This window comes from Pteronotus mesoamericanus, unplaced genomic scaffold (genome assembly GCF_021234165.1).
Source record: "Pteronotus mesoamericanus isolate MK-2021 breed Mesoamerican mustached bat unplaced genomic scaffold, CSHL_Meso_final scaffold_651, whole genome shotgun sequence".
Lineage (NCBI taxonomy): Eukaryota > Metazoa > Chordata > Mammalia > Chiroptera > Mormoopidae > Pteronotus > Pteronotus mesoamericanus.
In genome coordinates this window covers 34,866,935-34,893,640 of record NW_026555325.1, presented here as the reverse complement: position 1 = coordinate 34,893,640, position 26,706 = coordinate 34,866,935, and the positions used below count along the sequence as shown (strand labels likewise).

General features: G+C 41.4%; 1 protein-coding gene across 3 annotated transcripts in view; it reads left to right on the top strand.

Annotated features, from left to right (window-relative positions):
• Window positions 1-26,706, top strand: part of WIPF1 (WAS/WASL interacting protein family member 1) — a 123,008-nt gene that overhangs the window by 44,368 nt on the left and 51,934 nt on the right. The window contains exons 1-2 of one of the 3 annotated variants that reach the window (XM_054562464.1): window positions 1,883-2,245; window positions 12,322-12,425. The exons of 1 other annotated variant lie outside the window; for it this stretch is intronic. The gene's annotated coding sequence lies outside the window, so the exon portion shown is untranslated. Of the gene's footprint in view, window positions 1-1,882; window positions 2,246-12,321; window positions 12,426-26,706 lie in introns of those variants that run through there. One more of the 3 variants, XM_054562462.1, reaches the window with a different exon arrangement.

Sequence of the window (26,706 nt, the reverse complement as noted above, 5' to 3'; positions counted from 1 at the left end):
AAAGAATGACATAGGGAGAGACTAAGAAAAATCTAAATAAACTATGGGCTTTAGTTCATAATAGTGTATCAATACTTGTTTATTAATTGTTACTGATATATCATTCTAAAGGTAAGATTTTAATAGTGGGGAGACTATGTGCATAAAAAGTGGGAACTCTGTATTATCTTCTTGATTTTCCTGTAACTCTACAACTGTTCTTTAAAAAAAAAAAAAAAAAAAAGTCCAGCCCTGACCAGTGTGGCTCAGTTGGAGCGTCATCCTGAGTCCAAAAGGTTGTGGGTTTGACACCCGGTCCCGGTGTGTACAGGAGGCAACCAATCGATGTTTCTCTCTAGCATCAATGTTTCTCAATTCCCTTCCTCTCTCTCTAAAAAGCAATGAAAAATAAATGCCATCTGGTAAGGATGAAAAAAAGTCTGTTAAAATTTTTTAAATGCCTAAACAGGGGGGAAAAAAACGCTCATGGACAGGACGCCAGGTTAAGAATTTCAAAGGAAAATTATAAAGCATTTTGTTAAGCCCTTTAAAAATTCCACACAGACCAAGGCTTAAAGTAGAACATATGTAACTGCTTAGTTGAAAAATGGAATTGGCAGCTTAACCCAGAATGTGACACTTCTAAATACATTCAAATGGAGTCATTATTATTTATCATCTATGTAGTATTTTGTTTTTTCAAGATGGCAAGGTTTTCCCATTACTCCTAATTTAAAGCTAAGGCCATGCATATATCCATCTTGACTCAACTGGCTAATCTAACTGTTCAGTTCAATCAGAAAACCGGCCATCAGTTGTCAGAATGGTAAAATAGTTATACAGGTTTTCAAAGCCAGAAATGCAATCATGTGGTGAGACTTCAGGGTTTTACTGTTGTCCAAAGTTCTGACTCTCAGGACTCATTTTCTTACTCGGTGTTCTCACATGGAAAACTTCACTGGGGAATTATAGGGTGGTGTTTTTAAGACTTGGAAGAGTAGGCTTGTCTACAGTTACCTTTCTAAAAAATAAACAAAAAATCTCTTTAAAAGCATTTAAAAAAAATGATGCCAAGGTAGCCAAATAGAAACAACTCTGGGGTTCCTGCACTGAGTCAAGTTGTACAAATTGCAGAGTATTCCCCTCGGTCCAGGGCATCGTTTTACTCCCACATACCACTTCCTACATCCACCAATTCCAGCATGTTTGGACCTCCAGAGAGCAAGAGGAATTTTGCAAGGAAAGAGGAAGGCACTGACCACAGAAACAAGAAAGACAGAAAGGGCACCCCTGTGTTTCTTGCTTGGTCCCGCCTCAGATCTTCTCCAGTCTCCCCCTTGTTGGGGACACTGAGGGACACATCCAGGCACTGCCCCCTGGTGTTCTTGCCAGGCCAGTATCAGGGTGCCCCATGGCCAGGGCTCACATGCCACCAGGAATCCACGACCATCCCGCGGGAAGGAGATGTCGATGTCCGCCCTTTGAGCGGAAACCAAAAGGCTGGCATATTTTGGAGACCAGCAGAATGGAAATGTCTGCCAGTTATTTAGCCCTGGGAGGCAGGGAGTGTCGTGACTGGGTTTGCTGAATCAAGAATTAGGGCACTCTGTGTGACAGCAGGACTGAATAGACTGGATGCGAACTTGAGACCGGTCCAGTGAATTCCGGGTGACACCACAGGATCCAGAAATGTGAGCCAAACGTTGGGTGTGCTCCTTGGTGGTGGCGCCCTCTAGAGTGCGGCCTGGGGATATCCTGGGCGCAGAGCCGAGGCCGCCCTTCCACGGCGGTCCCCAGGGCAGGGCGGCTGCACCCGGGCCTGGCCTGATGACCGGAGAACACCCAGCTGCGCTGCGAGGGTCCGCCCCTGTCTCAGCTGCCTCCCCAGCCCCAAGAAGGGGGACCCGCAGCTCAAGAGTGGCTGTCTCTCCCTTTCCCTCTCCCCCTCCTTGTGGAGTCAGAAGTGCCAGGAGTCCAGACATTGCTGTCCCCTGCCTCCCTCCCAGGCTTAGCGCCTCTACCTGTGCCCGAGAGATGCCTAAAATCACCTTTCCGGTACACAACCGTTTTTAAAACACAGGTTACCCTAGTGAGAAACAGGCAGCCAGTGAATCTATCACATGGCTCTGACCGCCGCGGAGAGAGGCAGTCAAAGAAGGTGCAGTGAGGAAGTATAATGTCACATGCAACACTTACAGGAAACTGGCTAGAAGATAGCAGGGGAACTTGAGAAATTCGTCGTTTTCAGCGGATTAAAACAACACAGGTTAGTGCTTTCTTTCCCCCCCCTGAAAAACCTTTCATAGCCACTCTAAAATACCAAACTGGTTCTCTTTCCTTCAACTGTCTTAAACTATTTTTGTGATGTGAGGTAATTGCTCTGGCTCTGAATGTAAAAGCCCGGGCAGAGCTGGTAACCACACGTTGTTAGAGGAACACTCATCCAGCCATTGTGAAAAAGAAATTAGAATCTCTTGCTTCCTTGTGTAGAATTTCTTTGCCTTTAAAGCACAGACCTTCAGATGTGCATTAAATAACTTATTTCTTGGAATTCAGCTGAGCCTCTCCTCATGTTTCACCTATTAGCATAAATCTGAAATGGGACAAATCAGCTTGTGTTTGCAGACAGACGGAGGGTGCTCAAAGGGCGGTGGAAAACACAGGGATATTGTGTGTAAAAACATGCTGCAAGGCTGTCTGCAAAGGTTTGTTGTTTTTATGTGCTTTTCATTTGGTAAAACAAATCTTTTGGCTTGTATTTCTTGTTAAAATAATTTTCATATCTCTATAAATTCTTAAGTTCCCTTTTCTATTTTTTTCTGCCCTCTTTCTTCCCTTTTTCCCTTTCCTTCTTTTACTAACACAAAAACAGGAGTAGAGAAGAAGAGGTAGGGGCAGCTTGAATGTGAGATGAGGAAGTGCCCTGGAGTTTTAGGAAGCAGCACAGCCAGGGGCTGTAGCTGTGCAGGGTCTGAAGAAGCCATGAGGCATGTCTGTCACTAGAGCTTTGTGTCTTCAGCCCTTGCTTCCTATGTAAAGGAAGAGGTGAAGAGTCTAGAGAAGAGCCAGAGGCATAGTTAAAGGATTGGAAATCAGAGCCCAGAAACAACTAAAGGACCAAGATTATTCATCCTGTGGCCACGAGGGACAGTTTAATAAAGAACTTGAAGTCGATAGAAGGTCCCTACACAAAGACTTGCTGCTTTCAGACCTATGTGAAGGTCTCCTATTTGAGTTAGAAGAAGGAAGTTACTACATTCTTGGACTGTTATTAAGGGTTAGCCAGAGGTTGCTGAGCTTTGTTCTGGGCATTTTTGAAAACATAGTAGGTTTCTTCTGTGGTTTTGTGAATGTATTAATAGAGGCAGGGAGAGTAATGAAGAGAGGAGGCCAGCATTGGTATCTTCTTGTTTGATCTCTTCATTCCAGAACATTTTGCAGTGTCTGTACTGAAAAACAAACGACAGAGGGGGGAGGGGGGAGTGGACTCACGTGTTGTTTATATCCCAGTCATGCAAGATAACCAGAACAGTGATGAAAGGGAAAAATCATTGTTTACTTTGTCCTCAGATTGCCACATTTTTCATTTTTTACTACCATGTTGTGTAAGAAAGTAGAGAAGAAGCAGACAGAGTAAAGGAGGATTCTAAATTTGGGACCTCAGCCCAAGTGGTTTCAGAACTGCACACTGGCTCTGACAGAAGCTGCCCACGTTCCCTCCCATCATGGGTAGAGGAGCAGAGGGGAGATTGGAATTTTTTGGTATGTGGAGCCCTTTCCACCAATAAATGCGTGGAGGAAACACACAGGGGAGCTGCAGTTGGCAGGTCTCTTGCACCTGGCACCAGGGACTCTCTGGAGCACCCTCGAGGCTTCCAGCTCAGAGGTGGCTGGTCATCCCTAGAAGGAGCTGCTCTTTCAGTTTTGTTTTGCTTTCTTAGTTGATCATAGGGGTTTACCTTTCAGCGGTTTTTGTATTTTGCTCATCTGCTGCTTGTAATAAAAAAGGGCTTTCTGTTTTGTTAAAGTACTTTCCAGGTGGATCTGACCTTTTTTGTAAATGTATCCTTCCAAAAGCTGTTTGCATTTCTTCTGGGGGCATCTGTTCTCTGGGGTCCATTTCTCACCGCCTTTTCTCCCCTTGTGTTTGAGATGCAAGAAAAGGGGTTTATAGAGTGTCATTATACAGTGCCTCTGATTCCCAAACCTAGAAGTGGCTCTGGGGGAACAAAACAAGGAAGACAGGGGATGGCAGAAGGTGGTAGGTCATGTTGGATGGCAGAGAGCAACTGGGGTATTAGTCTTGCATGTAATTTTTAGGCAGGAATTACTTCCAAGTTAAACACTGAGTTCAGTTTGAAAGTCAAAAGTAGAAAGAGAGAAATGGTCACCTTTTTGCTGGAGAAAAAATGATGAATTTTATGTTACTGAATTCTCTAAATAAAAAGAAAGAAGGGGGCTGACTTTGCAGGTCCCTCTTCTCCTGGATCCTGACATTTAGGCAGGCATCTTCTCCCCAGAATCCCAGAGTCAGCCGCCACCAATGTTCAGGTGGCCTGGACTTCAGAGAGATGCTATGGTGAGATATACAAAACATTCCTGCTAGTAGGGAAAAAGAAAACACAACTCTGATGAGTGCAGCCTTTACAATGAAATTCATCCTGGGTCATCTTTTAGAACTGACATCAGCAAGGCTGGAGGCCCAGTGCTCTGGGCTTCTCAGAGAGACGCTCCTGGGCATGTGTAAGGTGTCATTGTTGTCATCGCCATCATACTGGGAAATACTGGACGTCACAGTTTATTTTTTTAAAGTGTGATAAAATACACATAACATAAAACTTACCATCTTAACCATTAAGTGTGTAGCTCAGTAGTGTTCAGTATATTCACATTGTTGTGGCAACCACGTTCTACTTTCTGGATATGAGTTTGACTACTCTAAGTACCTCATTAGTGGAATCCAACATGGTGGGCAAAAGTAGGTTTCCAGTTGTGCTTATGCAAAACAGAGGTTATCCTTGTGTTATTTTCCATAGGAGCAACTATAAACCTACTTTGCCCGCCCCTACGTTTGTCTTCTTATAACTACTTTATTTCACCTAGTATAATGTCCTCCAGGCACACCCATATTGTAGCATGTGTCAGAATTTACTTCCTTTTTAAGGCTGACTAATATTCCATTACATGAATATACCACATTTTCTTTATCCATTTATCTGTAGATGACATTTGAGTTACTTCTACCTTTGGATATTGTGAATAATGCTGCTGTGAACATGGGTATACAAATATCTCTTTGAGACCCTGCTTTACCCAGAAGTGGAATTTCAGGATCCTATGGGAATTCTATTTTTAATTTTTTTGAGGAACTGCCACACTATTTTCCATAGCGGCTGCACCAATTTACATTCCCACCAACGGTGCCTAGAAGTTCCAGTTCCTCCACATCCTAGCCAATACTTGTTAATTTGTTGGTGGTGGTATTGTTTCGTAGCAGCCATCCTAATGGGTGTAAGATGATATCTCATTTTTATTTGTACTTCCCTAACAATTAGTGATGTTGAGCACCTTTTTATTTGCTTGTTGGCCATTTTCCTTCTTTGGAGAAATGTCTGTTCAATTCTTTTGTCGTTTTTTAAGGAGGTTATTTGTTTTTTGTTGTTGTTATTGTTATTTTCGAGTTGTAGGAGTTCTTTATTCTAGATGTTAGGGAACCATAGGGTTTTTTTTTTGTTTTTTTTTGTGTTTTTTTTTTTTTTTAAGTATTGTATGTTCAAGTTCTAATGTCCACATCATGAGCTAGGTACCTCCTGGTTTACAGCGATGGCAAAGAGCATGAGTTTCAATACGATTTTTTTTTAAACACTATACTTTTTATCTTGATTGTGAAATGCTACACAAAATCTGTCATTTTTAGGTTATAAACAGTTCAGTTTTCAAGTGCTTACAAAGGCAAAGAGAAGGAAAAGAAAGGGAAGAGGTGGCTTGGGGTAATGCTTTTTATTCTTTCTATGACTTCTACTTGTTTGGTTATATAAATGGCAGGAGAAGGCTTTATGCTGGATTCTGTTGACTAAAATCAGACTCATTAGGGTTAAACATAGGTTTTGAGAATGATTTAGTAATTATGTCTTCTTACACCACCCTCCCTCCAAAACCACAGACTTGAAGATAACTCAGATCATACGATCAGTATCATTTTCTTTGTGAATGCCTCAGACAGTATTTTGCTTCTGCATAGTAAGAGGAAGAGAACGTGGGCCGTTGTCCCAGGAAAAGGAATAAGAACAGTGTGACTACTCTGGAGGTGCAGGCATGGTTTTTGTTTAGATTACAGGTTTCCTGGAAGGAAATGGTGGGGAAGAGGTGATGGCAGTTTGACACAGTGCAGTGTGGCTCCTCGTTTGCTGGAAGTGCTGTCTTCTAAATGAGGTATCATTAGTGCTCATTTACACTTATTAATGCTCTGTTACATTTCCAGGGAAGGGATTGCCTTATGCCTGATTGACTTTTCACTCTGCCATTTCAATTGCCCTCCATTTCTTCAGAAATTTGTTTGTTGTTTCCAAAAAAAGAAAAAAAGAAAAGAAACCCCATCTTAGTGTCTCCCCCAACAAAAAAAGGGGGCATGAGAAATTACAAGAATGGTTGCATTTTTTGTTTGTTTGTTTATGAAAGGACAGAGAAAAGCTTTTCCTTGAAAAGAATAAACTGGGAAAAAATGAATCCTTAAAGTGAAACCATGCTATGGTACTAAAAACAATTCAAAAGACACCTATTCAGTTTCACCAGGAGGTATTCATATACTACTAACATTGTAATTTCTCAATACTAATTAGAAGTTACTGCTTTGAGATTGTCTAACTAGCTGGCTACTTACCTAGGTGTCTGTTTTGATACTTTCTGGAATGAATTAGGCTTCCTTTCTACTTTTGTTTGTGTCTGGATTTTAATAATATGTCATATTTTAAATTCACTCATTGTATTGGTTTATAATCTTGTGTGACTTAAAAACAAGGTGTTTTTCTTTTTAATAGTAGAACGTTTGCACATATGTTGTGTGTGCACACACAAATATAAATATCTTTTAATAGGGAAAATTCTTTAGGGCATTTTTTTTCTCCTCAATTAAAGGTCATTGAATAACATCTTGGAACCTACCATTGTTTGGAATATGCTGCTAATTTCAAAGTAAGAGGTGATGTACATTTTATACCTCTAGATTCATTTAGAGGGTTTGCCTGTGAATTGCTGTTCTTTCAGTAAATCACTGATTTGTCAAAGGGTGATTTGGAGCATCGTCTTCCAGGACAGCTATGGAAAGATTTGGTTTTCCTCAAAGGCTTTAGAGACCTGTAGAATAATCCTGACTCCTGAAAACTGGGTGCGGGACCAAGAGAGGGGCTGCCCAATACCCTCAGCAGCTTGCTGCACAGAGGCTACATGGAGAGCGCTGTTAGAGGGAATTAGTGTTTCAAGTCTGCCTTCTTACTGCCGTGCAACTTCTTAGGCAAGTCCCAGTTCCAGCAGTCCTTCACCTACATGGACATTCCTGATGAACTACCACCAGGGCTTTTCCTAAAACCTCTTTCAAAGCAACCAACATGTGCCTTCATTTTTTTTCTCCTTCCCTCTGTGTTTTCTCTTCTTTCCGCTTTCAGCTCTTGCTCCTGCCATTTTGTGCCCATGATGTTGTGAAAATTTTGGACCAGAATCCACCTGCATGGACAGCATGCTTTCCCTCACCATCTTGTCTCTAAGCTTTTTGGTCTTCTTCTCCTGAGCACTAAAGGACCTTCCTTGTGAAATGGACAAATCAAGGCCAATGAGCATAATCACCAGTGTAAAAATGTTTGAGAGGTTTTATGTAGGAAAAATAATTTGGAAAAAATGATATTGTAAGATAGATCTTGACAAATCAGTTAAAAAATGTTTTTCAAACATTTTTAAAGGATTTACACGGAGGTAGCAGTAGGGAAGAGGGAATTGAAAAGGCCAAAGGATAATTTACTCTAAAGGACAAAAATGTTAGGTTATTCAAAAAATATTTTTTTCTCCTACTTCAGTGCCAGGAACATCTGGCCTTGGGGAACGTTTAGGAAAGAGGCTCTCAGATGCTGTTGTCATTATTGAAAACTTAAGGAGGGAGGGAAAAAATAGAATCCTGGATTTTTAGAAATAGAGGGGGCCTTCAAGGATTAAATCTCCTCATTTTTAGATTTGGAAACTGAGGCTCAGAAAGGCCAGGTGATTAGTGAGAATAGTGAGTGTAGACCCAGGCGTCTAACCCCATCATGGGTCACCAGCTCCAATGCTGAGGGGTCTCAAGGACTTGGAATCTGCATTTAGTTGCCCCCCAGGTATCTACACAGGCTAAATCCATGCCTAATGGGAGAAACCAAGAGGCTGAGGAGTTTATGAACTCCCAACACTCCAGCTAAGTGACTTTTACTCAATACTGGAGGACAGCACAGCAATGTGTATAATATAGGGGTTGGCGAAAGGTTTACAGTTGTTCATATGGAAAATAATACAATTAATAGATGGTAATACAAGAATAAACTCTGTATATTACATACTCACAACTGTAAACCTACTTGTGCCCCACCCCTGAATTACAAGTAAACACCTACTCCACCCTTCCTAGAAAAAGTTTGTGAATGGTGATGGTCCCCAGGGAGCAAAAAAAGATGGTCTCCAGGGAGAGGACAGCTCAGAAAGGAAAACTTCCCAGGGGCTATCCAGGATGACCAGCCAGAAGGAGACACCCTGAATCTTGTGGACATGAATATGGATTAAGAGGAGTTGTCCATTGTGATGTGTGGGGGAATATCAGGGCTCACTGTGGTCCAGAGTAAGTAGCCTTCAAGCAGCTTATTCATCCTTAGCTATGATTCCAAGATTTTTGAACCACCTGCTAAACACTAAGTCTGCTTTCTGGGTACCATTATCTCAGAAGAGTGCATTCTGGACAATGGACATGGTCACTAGAAAGAAACAACATCATCTACGAATTTTTGTGTGCCCAGCAGCCCCTTGGGAATTTGTAATATGGGGCAGTCATTCTGAGTCTGATCCCTCAGAACAGATAAAAAGGAGGTTTTGTGACCTCTAGGACAAAGTCCCTGCGCTGGAAGTGTGACGATCTGCCCTCCCTGGTCATGCCACTTTTAGGGGGTCTTTCCTAGGCAAACAGCAGCATCTCCTCAGTGTCAGTCCTTCTTCTTTGTCACTCCTTCTCAAAATATCACAAGCATTATAAAAAGAAGAAAATGATATAGTATGTGAGACCTACTATTGGACACCACAAGGTCCTTTTTGGACAGTGGATGTTTTATGTGGGGTTTTTTTTTTTGGCATTTTCTCTTAATTCAGAAATATTTTTGAGTGCCTTCCATGTGGATCTTCCATGTTAGCTGGGGGATTTGGACAATAGCAATAAACGTAGTAAAATTATGTTAGGTAATATGTTACAAGGTTAGAAAGTAGTAAGGACTGTGGAGAAAGAAGTACAGCAGGGTAAGGAAGAGCAGGCGCTCAGTGGCGGGTGTATGGATTTAAGTGGTGTGGTTAGGGCGACTGTTGTGGACAGGGTGGCATTTGAGTGAAGAGTTAGAAAAGGTCAGAGCATTCTCCTTGCAGGTACCTGGGTAGAAACACAAGGGCCTGAGGCAGGAGCATGCTTGGCATAGTCAAGGAGCCAGGGTGAGTCGGGCAGAGTAAGTGAGGAGGAGACACATAGGCAGTGAGATCCTGGAGGGACTTGTAGGCCACTGTAGGACTCTGACTTTTCCCCAGAGGGAGGGCAAGCTTTGGGAGGACATTGCGCAAAGGAGCGACAATAACCTGGCCTTACACTTTAAAGGACTTGTCTGTAGGAGAGAAAAGAAGAGAGAGACCCGTTAGGAGGCTACCACAGTACTGGGGTGAGAGACAATGGTGGCTTGGACCAGGTGGCAGTGCTAAGGGGTGTTGAGAAGTAAACAACAACACCACCCCTTGGTTATTTTGAAGGTAGAAACAACAAAATTAACCATAGGCTTGAACAATAATAAATAGAAGAGGGAGTCAAGGAAGACCCCAAGGATGGTGACCTAAGCAAAGAAAAAATGGAAATGCCATCAAACTGAGATGGGGACAGATGTAAAGTAGAGCAAATGGCTGGAGGAGAGATATATGGAATTTGCTTTGGGATATGTTGAGTCTGAGATGTCTGTTAGACATTACATGGAATTATTGAGTAGGCAGTTGCATATACATGTCTAAACATAGGAGTTAGAATCCTAGAAGTTAACCTTTCTTAATGGTTTTAATGATTTAATATTATTTCTGAATACATCTGTAGCTTATAAAACTCCTATAAAAAAACATGGAATGGGACTTATTCACTGTTATGTTCATTTGGGTAAACAAGAGAAGGGTGAGGATTTTTGTTTTAGGCCTTGCCTTTCACTGCTTTAGCCCCAGGGATTCCATCATTCTTATTTTAAGGAAAAAAAAAAAAATGCAAGGCAATTGAAGAAAATATTATGAAGTTTTCTTCTTTTTTTAAGTATATTTTATTGATTATGCTATTATAGTTGATCCCAATTTTTCCCCTTTTACACCTCTCCGCCCAGTACCCCCGTTCCCTCCAGTGATTTCCCCCGCCCCCCGCCACACACACCTTAGTTCATGTCCATGGATCATGCATATAAGTTCTTTGGCTTCCCCATTGTCTATACTGTTCTTAACATTCCCCTGTCTATTTTGTTCCTACTCAGTTATGCGTCTAAATCCCTATACCTTTCCTCCCATTCTCCCTCTTCCCCTTCCAGCTGATAACCCTCCAGATGATCTCCATATCTATGATTCTATTGCTGTTCTAGTTGTTTGCTTAGTTTTTATTTTTTAGATTCAGTTGTTGATTGTTGTGAATTTGTTGTCATTTTACTGTTCATAGTTTTGATATTCTTTTTCTTAAATAAGACCCTTTAACATATCATATAATAAGGGCTTGGCGATGATGAACTCCTTTAGCTTTACCTTGTCTGGGAAGCACTTTATCTGTCCTTCAATTTTAAATGATAGCTTTGCTGGATAGAGTTATTTTGATTGTAGGTCCTTGCTTTTCATCACTTTGAATATTTCTTGCCATCTTCTTCTTGCCTGCAAAGCTTCTTTTGAGAAATCAACTGATAGTCTTATGGGAACTCCTTTGTAGGTAACTCTCTGCCTTTCTCTTGCTGCTTTTAAGATTCTCTCTTTATCTTTAACCTTTGGCATTTTAATTATGATGTGTCTTGGTGTGGACCTTTTTGGGTTCAACTTGTTTAAGACTCTCTGTGCTTCCTAGACTTGAATGTCTATTTCCTTCACCAAAGTAGGGAAGTTCTCTTTCATTATTTTTTCAAATAAGTTTTTACATTCTCCCTCTTCCTCTCCCTCTTCTCCTTCTGGTATCCCTATGATTCAGATGTTGGCCCTTTTGGAGTTGTCCCAGAGTCTTCTTAAGCTCTCCTTGTTTTTTTGAATTCTTGTTTCTTCATTTTGTTCTGCTTGATTGTTTATTTCTTCCTTATGTTCCAAATCATTGATTTTGAAGCCTGGCTTCCTTCCCTTCACTGTTAGTTTCCTGTGAATTTTTCTTTACTTCCCTTAGTATATCCTTCATTTCTTTCCTTATTCTTTTGCCATATTCAATGATTACCTTTGAGTATTCTGACCACCAGTGTTTTGAATTCTGCGTCTGATAAGTTGGCTCTCTCTTCACCGCTTAGTGCTTTTTCTGGAGTTCTGTTCTGTTCCTTTATTTGGGCCATATTTGTCTCCTCATTTGACAGCCTCCCTAGTGCAGTCTGTGTAGGAGGTAGAGGTAGGGCCACTTTGATTTCCTGTCCTAGTGCACCAGTTAAGTTGTATGGGGCGGAGTATCGGGTCTTCTCCAGGGTGGAGCAACCTGCTTTGCCGCTTGGAGGCTCGGGGTTGTGGCGTGGGGGTCGGGGGAGGTTCAAAGAGGGGCCAGTGCCACTGCTGGCTGACTTCTGGGGGCTTGCCTGGTGCTCACCCCTTTTCCAGTCACCTCACTCATTCCCGCATGTGACTGGCACCCCTGCCGTTGCTGACTGGGTGGCGGTTCTCAGAGTGGGTGGGTTTGCGCACGTATGTTCCGTACGTTCCGGGCTCTCCTGTGAAGCCGGCGGTTCCTTCCGCCGACCCCACCCTCACTGGGTTTACAGCGAGAGGTTGTGAGGCTCTATTTTCCCAGCGCTGGAATCCTGGGCAGCGCAGTCTGGCTTGGGGCTCGGATCCCTCACTCACGAAGTGTCCCGCTGATTTTTATCCACCTGTCGGCGAATGTAGGACCGCCAGTTCCGCCAGGCGCCTCTTGCCGCTCCCAGCTCACCACCGCCACGCCGCGTCCTCTCCACCAGGACTCCTCATCGTCGCCCCTCCTACGTGTTTGGGTGAATATAGCTTCTTTAAATCCTTGGTTGTTGGACTTTCTGTACAGTTTGGGGTGTTTTTCTGGGTGATTTTCTGGCAGTCTGGGTGTTTTTTGTTTTTAAGTTAGTGTTCCTTCTTATGGTTGTACAGTGAGGCCAAGTATGTCTACCTGTGCCTCCATCTTGACCAGAAGCCCTGTTTTCATCTTTTAATATTTATGTAAATGTTATCTCAATAATTAAAATTTCATTTATTGTCATTGAATCAGCTAGTTATAAAAATATTAATGAATTTATGCTGGTTATTTTCTTGGGGAAAGGAGATATGCTATCTTCATTCAGTAGGGAGCATTCTCAGTTCTCACGGGTTGGATCTGAGTCTGTACAAAATTTACCTTTTGACCTCTTTTAATTCACCTTCTGTCTACTTTTTAGTTAGCATAAGTAAACAAAAGGGATCTATTTTTAAAACACCTAAATTAGTACACTGGAATAACACGGCAATTCCTACCCCAAACAGAAACTAGAAGTTTTTATTCTCAATCTTACACCCAGTTTATAAGATGAGCACCTATCAAACTTGCCTTTATCTCATTAGACTCTCTACCAGCCTATGAGGCAAGCACTATATGAGCCCCATTTGCAAACATGGACATTCCCTCAGAGGGATGAAGTGTCTGGATCACAGTTCTCAGAGCCAGAATTCAGACCCAGGACTATCTGTATGCAAAGCCTGACTCTAATTCCCAGAAACATGGAGCAAAGTAAGACCAACTAGAGCATTTCAGTTATATAAAGTAGACCAAGAGACAATGCAGAATGACCTCTTTTATGACAAACCTTCATCATTGGGCTCTTGTCAAAAATTTCAGGTAGTTGCTAAACCAATCCTTGATATGAAGAGGGTTTGTGAAAAAGTCTGGCTTTTGGTGTTTTTTGTTTTTGTTTTTTTTTGCCTCTACCCCATAGAGTGGTGGGGCTACTTGGGTGGTATGACACCTATGGACTGAAAACCTGCCCCCAATCAAACCCTTAAGGAAGCACCCGACCATCTCTTGCATAGAAATCTATTGGTGCCAGCCGGCAGCAGCTCCAGGCTGCTCCGCGAGGGTGCCGGGGAGCCAGAAGACTGCAGCCAACCAGCCCAGGGAGACCTGAGTTGGGAGTTCTGGGAGCCTCAAAAGTGGTTCAGGAACTGGAGGCACTGACCCCAGTTCAAGGCTCGGAAAGGAGGGCTCTGTTCCCATAGTACAAGCCAGACAGTGTGCTGAAGAGCAACAGGGTCAGCTCCCACGCCAATAAACCTCCATGGGGATCCTTGGGAGGAACAGCCCTCACCTCAGCAGTTTGCAGGGGTATAGCCTTGCTGGTCACTAAAATATTGGGGTGCTTCAAAACTACTTGTTGAATCATCACCAATCTGAGTCAACCCTGTGCACTCTCAGGACCCCTAAGACCTGTCTTATAATTTGGACAACTAAGGTTTAGTGCCGGGCAGTGCGGGGTGCTCCAGGACCCTGCTCCAGCATCAGACATTGTTCTGATTGGTTAGCACCTATGCCTTATTGGCTGTTAAATATTTTGAACGTAACTCCGTCCCACCTGCAATAAAATGAAACACTGAAGGCACTTCTGTGAGCAGGTGATGACAAACCTTGATTGGGGTCCAGGAGGGCAAAATTTAAACCTATAATTGCATCGCAGGTTCACTGGTTCTCTGATAAGGACCTGTTGATAGCATCCCAGACTATTCTTCACTATCTAGAAAGAAAATTCCTACAGTGGTTTTAACTGGAAAGGTAATAAGCAGAGGTCAAGCAGAGCCTAGGAAACATAATTTTGATTCATGTTTTCAGAGGCCCTAAGTTTAAGAAAATTGAATTTTTCAGGAATACAACATCTTCCTACTTGCTTTCTACTCCAATCCTACCTGTCACTAGAGAAATGGTTACTGCTTTGAAACATGACTTGCTTGCTTCCATAGATCAGTTGGTAACCACTTGCCCAGAGGAGGTGAAAGGTTCATATAAGCCGAACTCCACTAATCCTGATTTATTAGTGCCAAACACTTGCCTTTTGCAGCTGTGGGAACAGTTTTCAAGTCGATGTATTTCTGAGCTGAACTAGCAGTACTACACGGCTTAAAAAAAAAAAAAAGGAATCTTTCACAAGTGCAATGGTGGATGTCAGGGGAATGTGAGGAATCCTTGTGCCCATCCTCAAAGCAGTAAACTGATTTTTAGGTGGTGCAAGTCAAGATATGCTGAGTCCTTTAACATCGGGTTTATTTTTACACTTGAACACTGTGAACTGGATGGGGAAAGTAATGCATCTTAGTCTCCACTAACATCTAATTGAAACCTTGCATTTCCTTTAATAAGGAGTGTAGGCAACAAAACGCAGTAAGACTAGCAGCACTTGTGACATCAACGCCAGCAGAAGTCGTAGACTCTGATTATCCAAATTTGTATTTCCATACATAGACCTGTATCTTGCCAGATCTCAAGCTCAATGTGTGCAAATCCCTTCCCACCAAAACCCGGACCTCCTTTCTTCCCCATCTCATGAATGCCACCCATGTCTAATCAATCTCTGTGTCTTATTTCTTCCTATTAAATATTGCTCAGATCCATCTTCTCTTTTATATTTCCCTTGCCTCTTCCCTAATTTAGACCTTCAAAGCCTGTGGGCTGAGCTGATAGGGATGTCTCTTGCCTTCCAAGTCTTTGGTTTTTCCCCATGCTGTCATCAGAGTGAGCCTGATAAAGCACAAATTGTACCACGGTAGCACTCCTTAAACATCTCATGGGACCCCAACATCTCCAGGCAGAAGTCCAAGTTCCTAAATACTGCCTACCCCAGAGTACCTCCTCAGTCTCACCTCCATTGGCCCCCATGTTTCGGCCACATCTGATGAGCAGTCTTCCTCTCTCACTGCCTGCGAAGCTCTTCTCCCTCTCTGCCCAGTAGACGGCTTTCAAGCGCAGGTGCGACTCCTGTGTCTCCAGCTCTGGGAAACCTTCCATATCCATTACTGTACTGATCCCGCAGCACCTTGTGCACCTGTCACCACCGGTCACATGCAGTTTGCTTATCTGCGCATACATCTTCCTGCCCACCACCCGCAAGAAGGGATCCCTTGTTTCTTCAGGGTCCTTTCCCCTGTTACGCCAGCACCCAGCACAGTGCCTGGACACAGTAGATTCTTGGTAAATGTAGGCTGGATAAGAAGAGAATAGATCAATGCTGAATATTTTAATAGTTCCAGGGAAAAAGTTGTAGATTTAAACAGGGATCTTAAGAATAGTCCTTAGATATGAATTTTTGCTTTTGTCTGGAAAACAGTTTATTCTAACTTCGTGTCATGAAGATAAAATCAAGTTTAGAACAATAATGGTTTCTTTTTTCAAATATATTCTTATGCTTCTTTTTTCCTTTATACTTTTACTTTGATGACAGTGGTTTGTTGATTGCATTAGGTTGTCAACTCATTCTAAAATGACTCACAGAAAGAGTCATTTTCGCAAGAAAACTATATTCTAGTTCTTACTTGGATACGTTACTCAGGTCACTTAACCTCTCCAAGCTTTGGTTACTGAAACAGTTTGCTCATTGGGCTCCAGTAATTTCCATTACTAAAATTCTAAAGCAGTTTAAGGCTTCAAAGGCTTGAACTTGAAGACTGCTGATGATAGGCTTGTTTCACTGTTGTTTGTAAGCGGCCCTTGTGAAATTTTACTCAGTAGCATGAGTTCAAATATATGGTCTCTTCTGACCCAGTGAAGAAACCAAACTAAGATAAATATTTTTTTAAAACTATAATATTCAGTGTTGGCAAGCATGTGGTGAATGGAGCATTCTTTTAAGATGCCAGGGTTAGTATCCAAGGCTTCCCAGGGAGCCATTCACACTACATAGCAATCGCTTAAATTCTTTGATCCAATACTTCTGTTTCTATAGTTTATTCTATAGCATAATCCTAACTGAGCATAAAAATTTGTATGTAAGAATACTGATATTAGGGTATTTGTAAAAGCAGAGTAAGAGATAAATAAATGGCCAGTAATAGAGGAATGTGAAATAAATTTTGGTTTAGAAAATCATGTTTTCAAAGAGTATTTAGTGGCATGAAAGATTGACAAAAACTGGGTTCAAAACTACATGCATTGGAATACTAATTTTAAAACATTTTATATATATAAAGACTAGAAGGAAATATTCCAAAAAGTTAACAATGTGTATTTCTACCCAGTCAGATTACAGGTGATTTATCTTCTTTAAACTTACTTGTGTTCACCATTTTCCACAATAGGCTTATGCTATTGTCACAGTTCAGAAACAGTAGTTTAAAGTGTACTCACACCTGTCAGAATGGCTATTAACAAGAAGACAACAAATAAGTATTGAAACGGGTGTGGGAAAAGGGGAACCCTCGTGCACTGTCGGTGGGATTGTAAATTGTTGCAGCCACTATGACAAACACTTTGGTGGTTCCTCAAAAAATTTAAAGTGGAACTACCATATGACCCAGCAATTTCATTTCTAGGCATTTACCTGAAGAAAACAAAGACACTAATTCAAAGATATTTGCACCACTATAATCTTAGCATTATTTACAATAGGCAAGATATGGAAGCAATCTAGGTATTCACCCATTGATGAATTGATAAATTGATATGTGGTTATATGCCCTGGCTGCTGTGGCTCAGTGGATTGAGTGCTGGCCTGCAAACCAAGGGGTCGCTGGTTCGATTCCCAGTCAGGTCACATGCCTGGGTTGCGGGCCAGGTTCCCAGTAGGGCACGTGTGAGAGGCAACGACATATTGATGTTTCTCTCTCTCCCTTCTACTCTGTCTGAAAATAAAGAAATAAAATCTTTTTAAAAAAATTAAAAAGAGAATATGTGGTTATAGATATACAACAGAATATTATTTAGCATGATTAAATCTTGCTTTTTATGACAACACAGATGGACCTAGAGGGTATTATGCTAAGTGAAATAAGTCAGACAGAGAAAGACAAATACTGTAAAATTTCATTTGTATCTGGAATCAGAAAAACAAAACAAAACAAAACAAACTTATAGATACAGAGAATTAACTGATGGCTGCCAGTGGGGAAGAGGTGGGGATAAGAGTGAAAAAAGTGAAGGGGATTAAGAGATACAAACTTCTACTTATAAAATAAGTCACAGGGGTGTGTAGTTTAAACCACAGGAAATATAATCAATCATATAATAACTTTGTACAATGATAGTTATTAGACTTATAGTGGTGATCACTTCATAAGGTATATAAATGTCAAATCACTACGTTGTATATTTGAAGTTATTACATGGCAAATATACTTTAATAATAAAAATATAGATAAATAAGTAAATGTATTCAAGGCCTGTCAAATGCACAGAAGTGTGCTGGGTGCTGTAGGAGTGGAAGAAAAGATGTGCCACCTGGTATCTGGGAGCATCTGTCTCGCAGGCAGTGCAGACCCATATAACGCCTCTTTGGTGATGAGCGAGATCTGTTCTGTGAACAAGTTGCCAACCGTGAGCTACTACAGGGCAGAGGAAGAGGCCATGGTTCATGCTTCAGAGAACTTAACACTGCTCTTCAGTGTCTGTGGAGGACACCACAGCACTTATTCCTTTAGAGCTGTTCTCAGCCAGCTTGAGCGTGATTTGTTGCCATCCCCTTGGTTCTGACCCCGAATCCCAGGAAGGAAAACCTCTGAGGAAGCCTTCTTCACCTAGTTTGTTTTCATTATCATGATTTTTTAAAAAATATATTTTATTGATTATGCCATTACAGTTGTCCCATGTTTTTCCTTCCCTTTATCCCCCTTCAGCCCTGCACTCGGCCTCCCTCCAGCACCCCCTCATTTCTTGTCCATAGGTTGTGCATGTAAGTTCTTTGTCTTTTCCTTTTCCTGTACTATTCTTTACCTACCCCTATTTTGTACCTATCAATTATGCTTCTTATTCCCTCTACCTTTTCCCCCATCTCTCCCCTCCTTCCCTGCTGATAACCCTCCATATGATCTCCATTTCGGTAATTCTGTTCCTGTTCTGGTTGTTGGCTTAGTTTGTTTTTTATTTTGTTTTTTTAGGTTCAGTTGTTGATAGTTATGAGTTTGTTGTCATTTTAATGTTCATAGTTTTGATCTTTTTCTTAGATAAGTCCCTTTAACATTTCATATTATGAGGGGTTGGTGATGATGAACTCCTTTAGCTTTACCTTGTCTGGGAAGCACTTTATCTGCCCTTTCATTCTAAATGATAGCTGGATAGAGTAATCTTAGATGTAGGTCCTGGTTTTTCCTTACTTTGAATATTTCTTTCCAACCCCCTCTTGCTTGTAAGGTTTTTTTTTTTTTGAGAAATCAGCTGATAGTCTTATGGGAACTCCGTTGTACGTAACTCTCTCCTTTTCTCTTGCTGCTTTTAAGAGTCCCTCCTTACTTTAATCTTGGGTAATTTATTTATGATATGTCTTGGTGTGCTCCTCCTTGGGTCCAACTTCTTTGGGACTCTCTGAACTTCCTGGACTTCCTGGAAGTCTATTTTCTTTGCCAGATTGGAGAAGTTTTCCTTCATTATTTTTTTAAGTAAGTTTTCAGTTTCTTGCTCTTCCCTTCTCCTTCTAGTACCTCTGTGATTTGGACATTGGAATGTTTAAAGTTGTCACAGAGGTTCCTAAGCCTTTCCGCATTTTTTGAATTCTTGTCCTGTCATTTCTTTTCCAGTTGAATGTTTATTTCTTCCTTTTGTTCAAAATCAGTGATTTGAGTCCTGGTTTCCTTTTCTTCATTGTTGGTTCCCCGAATATTTTCCTTTATTTCACTTTGTTTAGCCTTCACTTCTTCCTTTATTTTGTGGCCACACTCAACCATTTCTGTGAGCATCCTGATTAGTATTGTTTTGAATTCTGCATCTAATAGGTTGGCTATCTCCTCATTGCTTAGTTCTTTTTCTGAAGTTTTGATCTGTTCTTTCACGTGGGCCATATTTCTTTGTCTTGGCAATCCAGTTACAATGTAAGGGGCAGAGCCTTAGGTATTCACCAGGGCAGGGCAAGCCACATCACTGCGTTATGGCGCTGTATTGTAGGATGAGGTCAGAGAGGGAAGAGTGCCACTTGCTCGACTCTTGCCCCACTACCCACAAGCAAATTATGCCCTTCCAGGTGCTGCCCTGGTGCTGATTCCCAGGTGAGTAGGTCTGTGTACATTGTAGGACCCTGTGGGTCCCTCCAGCATACTCTCCTGTGAGTCTGACAGTTTCTCCCACCATTGCAACCCCCACAGATTTTTATAGCCAGAGGTTTTGAGGCTTTAGTTTCCCACACGGGAGCCCTGGGTTGCACTGTCTGTCTCACTCCTCAGTTGTTCCTCCCTGTGTATCCACACATGAATGTGGGACTGCCCGGTCTTCCAGTCACCACTGTCTCCCACCCAGTCCACCAGCCACTGCCTTGCCATGAGTCCTCTCCACCCCAGCTGCCCATCTCTGCCCCCTACCAGCCTAAAGAAGATGATTGTTTCTTCTTTAATTCTTGGCTGTCTGAGTTCTATTTTCTGGCATTTCTGGGGGATTTTTTTGTTTGTTTTAAATTAGTTCTTATCCTTCTTTTGGTTGCGTGAAGAAGGAAAGCATGTCTACTTATTCCTCCATCTTGGCCAGAATATAGTGATTTTTTTAAATGTGCTTTTTAGACGTTATTTTATCAATGCGCTCAGGATTCAATATATTGTTACACAAAAATAGGATACAGCATGTACGAAGATAGGATATAATGTATATCATACATAAGGTCATGACAGTGTAGAAGGTTCCTGAGAGATAGAATAGGGCTGCTTTGTTAGCTTCCAGAGCTCGTAGCTCATAGCAGTTCCTGGTGCAGAGTAAGCATTACATAATTCTTGAATTAATAAATATATACTTAAGTTACTAAAATTCATAATGAGCATATCTCAGGAAAATGCTGATTGTGAGGCAATAGGGGAGCAAAAAATAGACTGTCAGTTCCTCTTAATAAAGGGGCTTTATTATAAGGATGGACAATAAAGAGGACAGGAAACCCAGGACGATCCCCACAGGGAGGTCCATGCTGGTTGGAAGTATGGACTGTGGAGCAAGGCCATTTGACTTCAGGTTGTGTCTCTGTTGCCTTAGTCAAGCTACTTAACTTGTCTGTGCTTCAGTGCCAGCGCCACCACTACCAGCATCATCAACCTCATAGAATTATTGTGAAAATTGAATTAATATTTGTAGGAGTGCATAGAATGCTTTTTAGCACATAGTAAGGGTGCAATAGATGTTAGCTATTATAATGGTCATTATTGTTAATATTAATCCTATTAGTATTATTCAAAACTAGGATTCGGTTTAGGTATCTGAAAAACCATGATTTTCCCACAGTCCCAGGAGATGGATGCTCTTCTCTCTCAGGTCCACTGCTTAACTAGCTCAGCTATTCTTTTCTGTCTCTTCTCAAGTGTCTGTTGTGAGTAATAGGCTGCTCGTGTCCATGATTCCCACTTCATAATTCCGAGACAAGGAGGAACCTGGCTGCCTTGTTTGAGCAAAGTTTCTCATGCGCAGCCCGCTCACAGTGTGCTCTGTGGCCTGAAGACTGGCCACCTGTGGGCCAGGGGCCAGCTCCTGCCCACTTGGCCGTGACCAGGGTAGGTGCAGCTACAGTCGATCTCAGAAGGGGGACGTAGGCACCAAGGAAGCTCTTATAATTATGGAATTTTAAATTATTCTGAAAAGAGGACTCATAGAATAAAGAAAGGCTAAAAAACAAAAAAAACAGGAGAAGAGACAAAATGACTTTTGGCACTTTCCAACTAGCATACCGATTCATTTTCTAAGGCGCATTTGTTACTGGTAAGATCCACAAAGGAAATTATGTGACTAAGAACTGTGGCACAGAAACGAAACTTCAGAGGCCTTTTTTGAACCTCTGCCTTTTTCTAGGCCATGCCCTTTCCACCTCTGCATCAGTTCACACTGTGACCTGTATACTTTCTGGTGTCTTAATTCAAGTCTTTCCATCTCATGCAGCAGCCAGGAAGACACGATACAATGTATAAACTGCACATAGAGATGCCAGTGGGCTTTCTAATTATTTTCTATAGCTGAGTGAATGCCACCTGTGGGAAAGCTCTTTTGGAGAACAGTAACATCACACAGTGAACGTTCTCTTAGGACCACACCCCTTTCGCTGTCACTGCCGTGGACCCGCATCTTTAACCCCTCCCTGTTTTTTCACTGTAATCTGAACAGCATTTCACTCCCTGGAAGCTGACCATTGCCACTTTAAGACCACCTGAGAGCTGGAGCCAAGTCTGATAAAAATGGCCGTTGGCTGCAATGCCTGTAGTTCAGCGTGAAGCAGACAGCAGGAAATGGGTAGATGAACCTGGGGAGTCAGTACTGTCTAAGATCATTGGTCTCCCTGGGCCATCTCTTCTGCCCAGATGCCTGTGATCTGGTATTTCTCCTGGCCAGACAATACCACTGGAAACATTGAACAGAAAGCATTCTATCCCTTATTACTCAATATGTTTTTTTCCAGAGCAGCCCAGAAGATTATGCTGGGCTTTATGGGCTGCAGAGGATTGCTGATGGGTGTACCACCTAGAAAGACAAACTGCAAAAACTGCAGAGCGTGGGGCTGCCCTTTGAGTTGGCTACTTAGCTGAGACAACAATCTCTGCTTCCTGTGCCCAGCTCGAATATTATGGCCAACATTTGAAGAAGGGAGAGCAGCATTTAAAACATTTTAATTGTCCCCACATGTGATCTGGATACGAAATGTTTTGAACTAAAAAAAATCTTGCTACCCAGTGGAAGGTCAGCGTCACACATTTCTGATATTAAAGATTAATCGCTTTCTCCTGTCTCCTCACGAAAAAGAAAAGAAATAGGCCTTCAGCTGTGAGATGAATTTCCTCAAATGATCAAAATGAGGGGGCTTTTTGAACCCACTTAACCCTGTTAGCAATAAAGATAGCAATACAAACCCTGGACCAAAAACACTATTAAAAGACTTTTCCTGACACATCTAATGATCTCAAGTAAAAGTTATTTGAAAATGAAAACAAGAACCTTCTTAAGGTGTGGGTAGCAATCTCCACCTTTTCTCGCAGAAAAGCAGCTGCATTTTCAGAAAACCCCAAATGGTTTTCAAAGCCAAATATAATGTGATCTTTATTGCTGATGTGTTTGTGTTCATAAAAATATGAAGAATATTTTTAAATGCTCAAAAGTTGAAAATTCAGTATTGGCCATTTTAAAGATTGTGACTGTATTTCAGCCCAAGGTTGACAAATGAAATGACTGTTTTCGGCGCTGTGCTCCTTTCTTAGCTCTGTGCGGACAGCGTTGTGGAACGGCCCACAGAAAGCCTTCAGCGCTGGAGGGACCATGTGTTAGAGGCTCAAGATTAGCTTCCGATCTACTAGTGGCTTCAGGAAAGAACATCAGACTTTCCATTTCGGCAGTGGTCCAGGGCCCACCTGTCTCATAAAAAGGTGTGAAGTCCTCTTATACATGTCTGATTCTCTGTCTGAAGCCATGTGGGGTAGGGTATCTTCTCTTCCTCCTGACCCCAGGATGGGTAAGCCTGCCCTTTTATCCCCTTTGGCACAGAATAAAATCACTGGACAATTGCCGTCCTTCAGTTTCCTGCATGTGTGTATAGCTATGGCCAAGGTAAACCGGTCTCTTGGGTTTATTTGGAGTTAAATTAGCTGAGCTGTTTGTTTCCTCTGAGCCACATGCAGATGCTTTTTGAACTATCTTTGTGTTTGAGGGATTTTTTTCATAGTATCAGCACACCACTTCCTCCAAGTCATTACTTTGAACAGTTTTGCAGAGGGAGATATTTCTGCTGGCCACCAGCCTAGCCAAGCAGAGCGATGATTGAGGGATGGCAGCAAACTTTTACTAGTGTATTTCATGTCTGTGCATGACTTCATGAAATGATTTCTCATCCACTAATTTTGGCAGATAGGGTGGGATGTCATCTGAGCTTAGCAGTAGAAAACTGCATTTTGTAATAACAGGCGTTGGCTCCCCCATTTGAATGATACTCAAGTTCAGGCTAAAATAATGTCCTCAGATGACCTTTTGCCTGTTCTCGTGCCCGCACTCGTGCGCGCGCGCTCGCTCACGCGCGCGCTCTCTCTCTCTCTCTCTCTCTCTCTCTCTCTCTCTTTCTCTCTCTCTCTCAGAATTCCATGGAATTCTTTTGAATGTGGATTTCTACTTAACCTTTGATGTTTCCAGATTCTCTGGTCCTGTTAAATTTTAGAAACTGAAATTTAAGTAAAGCCATTCTTAACTTTCTTTTTATTATACTTTAAATATTTTTAGCAATGACCTTTGAATAGTTTTAAATGTTGTCATACAAACATATACAGTGCTTTTACGAATACATTTTATAAATATTATTCCTTTTTCCTTAGTCATATATGTCTTTTGTCATGAAGCTAGTGATATTTTATAGTATCTCAAGAGTAAATTCTAAATCTTTAAGTACTTTTATGCATATGATAAAGAAAATAAAACTGGAGATTAAAATATATAACGTTAATAAGTTTATAGTGATTTTTATACTCCCAGATTTATGCATTTAAAACACTGATTTGACTTTTACCACACTCTGATTTTACAGTATATGTTTTTATTTTATATTTTATTTATTTTTTTATTGTTCAAGTACAGTTGTCTCCATTTTCCCCACACCACTCTCCTCCTCCTCCCCACCACCCTCCACCTCCCACCCTCAATACCCACTTTGGCTTTGTCCGTGGGTCCTTTATTCATGTTCCTTGACGACCCTTCCCCTCCCCCCTGCCCCGTTTTCCCCCTCCCCTCTCTCTTCTGGTTACTGTCAGTTTGTTCTTTATTTCAATGTCGCTGGTTATAGTATGCTTGCTTGTTTGTTTTGTCAGTTGTGTTCCACTTATAGGTGAGATCATATGGTATTTGTCTTTTACCGCCTGGCTTATTTAACTTAGCATAATGCCCTCCAGTTCCATCCATGCTGTCCTGAAGGGTAGGAGCTCCTTCTCTCTTTCTTGCTGCGTAGTATTCCATTGTGTAAATGTACCATAGTTTTTTTATCCAACTTAGGTTGCTTCCAGCACTTGGCTATTGTAAATTGTGCTGCTATGAACATTGGGGTGCATCGGTTCTTTTGAACTGGTATTTCAGGGTTCTTAGGGTATAATCCCAGCAGTGGAATTGCCAGGTCAAAGGCAGTTCCATTTTTAGCTTTCTGAGAAAATTCCATACTGTCTTCCACAGTGGCTGCTCCAGTCTGCATTTCCACCAACAGTACACTAGGGTTCCCTTTTCTCTACAACCATGCCAGCATTTGTTGTTTGTTGATTTGAGGTATGATGGACTTTCTGACTGGTGCGAAGTGGTATCTTATTGTGGTTTTAATTTGCATATCTCTGATGGCTAGTGATGATGAGCATCCTTTCATATGTCTTTGGGTCCTCTGTATGTCCTCCTTGGAGAAGTGTCTGCTCAGGTTCTTTGCCCATTTTTAATTGGATTATCTTCCTGGTGTGGAGTCATATGAATCCTTTATATATTTGGGAGATCAAACCTTGTCTGAGGTATCATTGGCAAATATATTTTCCCATACGGTTGGTTCCCTTTGCATTTTCCTGATGTTTTTCTTTAGCCGTGCAGAACCTTTTTATTTTGATGAATTTCCATTAGTTTATTCTTTCCTTTATGTCCCTTGCTCCAGGGGATATATTAGTGAAAATATTGCTGCTTGGAACATCTGAGATTTTCCTACCTTTGTTCTTCTCTAGGACTTTTATGGTATTGTGACTTACATGTAAGCCTTTTATCCATCTCGAGTTTATTTTCGTGAATGGTATAAGTTGGTAGTCAAGTTTCACTTTTTTTGCATGTAGCTGTCCAGGTCTCCCAACACCATTTGTTGAAGAGGCTAATTTTACTCCATTTTATGCTTCTGCCCCCTTTGTTGAATATTAATTGACCATAGAGACATGGGTTTGTTTCTGGGCTCTCTATTCTGTTGCATTGATCTATGTTTCTGTTCTTATGCCAGTACCAGGCTGTTTTGATTATACTGGCCTTGTAATATAGTTTAATATCAGGTATTGTGATCGCTCTTACTTTGTTCTTCTTTCTCAAAATTGCTGTGGCTATAAAGGGTCCTTTATGGTTCCATATAAACTTTTTAATGTTTTTTTTAATAGTTTATTTTTATTGTATTTTTCCATCACTATTTATTCTCTTTATACCCTCTTTCACTTCCACCCACTTCCTCCCTCTCGCAATCACCACACTGTTGTCTGTGTCCATTACATTTTTTAAAATGTAATTGCCTTTTCTTGTGGAGAAAAAGTAAGGGCTGGGAGTTACACTTAAAAGAAAATTCATCACTGAGTTGATCCAGTCCTTTTATGAACTTTTTTATAAAAGCCCACCTGTTAGCAAAGTGGTAACAGGTATCAGTTATTGTACTTCACTGAGTAATGTATTGTACACTGTGTTTTACATTGTTTTGGGACATTTTAGAATATATTATAGTTTTAGAACATTTTTAAGATTGATGATATACACATCATGAATAGTCATCTGAAAAAAATTCAGAGTAGAATGCAATTGTGTTTCTGTTGTTCTCCATTACTTACACTTCTCATGTTGCTCAAGATTTTGAGATACTCATCTTTGTGTATCTCTCAGCAATTTTTGAGAAACTCTCATTTATATTTTCAAGACACAAAGCAGGGAAAGCAAAAGAAGAAAACCTTAGCCCCACATTCGTGCAGTTAGAGGTTGAAGAGAATTCATAAGACACCTCTAGTGAAGAATTGTAAGAAATGTGCCTCCACAGAGAGGCTGCGCTGGGAGTAAATCTGGACAGAAAGTCCTGTGCATAGATGCCTTTGTCCTTTGGAAAATAAAATTTTACATCAGTGATCTTCACATTGGTTTTCCATGAATTCCCTGCCAATGAAAGTTGGAAACTTGAACGTGTTTTCTTGTGTGGCATTGAATTTTGCTGAAGCTTTATTCGATTCTTGGCACTGCTGCCTTTCACGTCAGAGGGCCATCATCTTGTGGTGGCTAAACTTGGGCATAATGATAGGAATGTGGTTTTGTTTTCTCACTTGCTCAGAGAAATCCGATCTTACCTCAAGACCTGTTTTCTCTCATTTCAATATATGCCACCCCTGAAAACATTCACAGACCATTACCATTTTCTCTCTTTACTCCTCAATCCCTAAAAAAGAAAAAGC